This window comes from Sinocyclocheilus anshuiensis, unplaced genomic scaffold (genome assembly GCF_001515605.1).
Source record: "Sinocyclocheilus anshuiensis isolate Anshui unplaced genomic scaffold, SAMN03320099.WGS_v1.1 scaffold1759, whole genome shotgun sequence".
Classification (NCBI taxonomy): Eukaryota; Metazoa; Chordata; class Actinopteri; order Cypriniformes; family Cyprinidae; genus Sinocyclocheilus; species Sinocyclocheilus anshuiensis.
In genome coordinates, this window is record NW_015548294.1 from 183769 (window position 1) to 184082 (window position 314).

The following is a 314-nucleotide window of genomic DNA, read 5'->3' on the forward strand; positions in this document are numbered from 1 at the left end:
AGAAATAAGCGGATTCCTCATTTCTTTCTTTTAAAAGGCCTTCATAGTTCGATTTGTTGGTGCGTGTTTCAATTCCAAATTTGTCTATGCTATTAAACCTCCCGGCTTGAGACCATTAACTTAGCTAATTAATGCTCTTGCCATTTATTCACTAAAAAAACTAGTGAACTTGAAACGCGACGCTCAGAGAGGGCGTCCAAGAGTGATTTTTTGGGAGAATTGTGAAATCTTGATCAAGTAAGAATTGTGGTTAAATCCACGTGTGTTTTTGTCTGTATAAATATGTGCTGATATCCGCCGAGATATCAATGAAA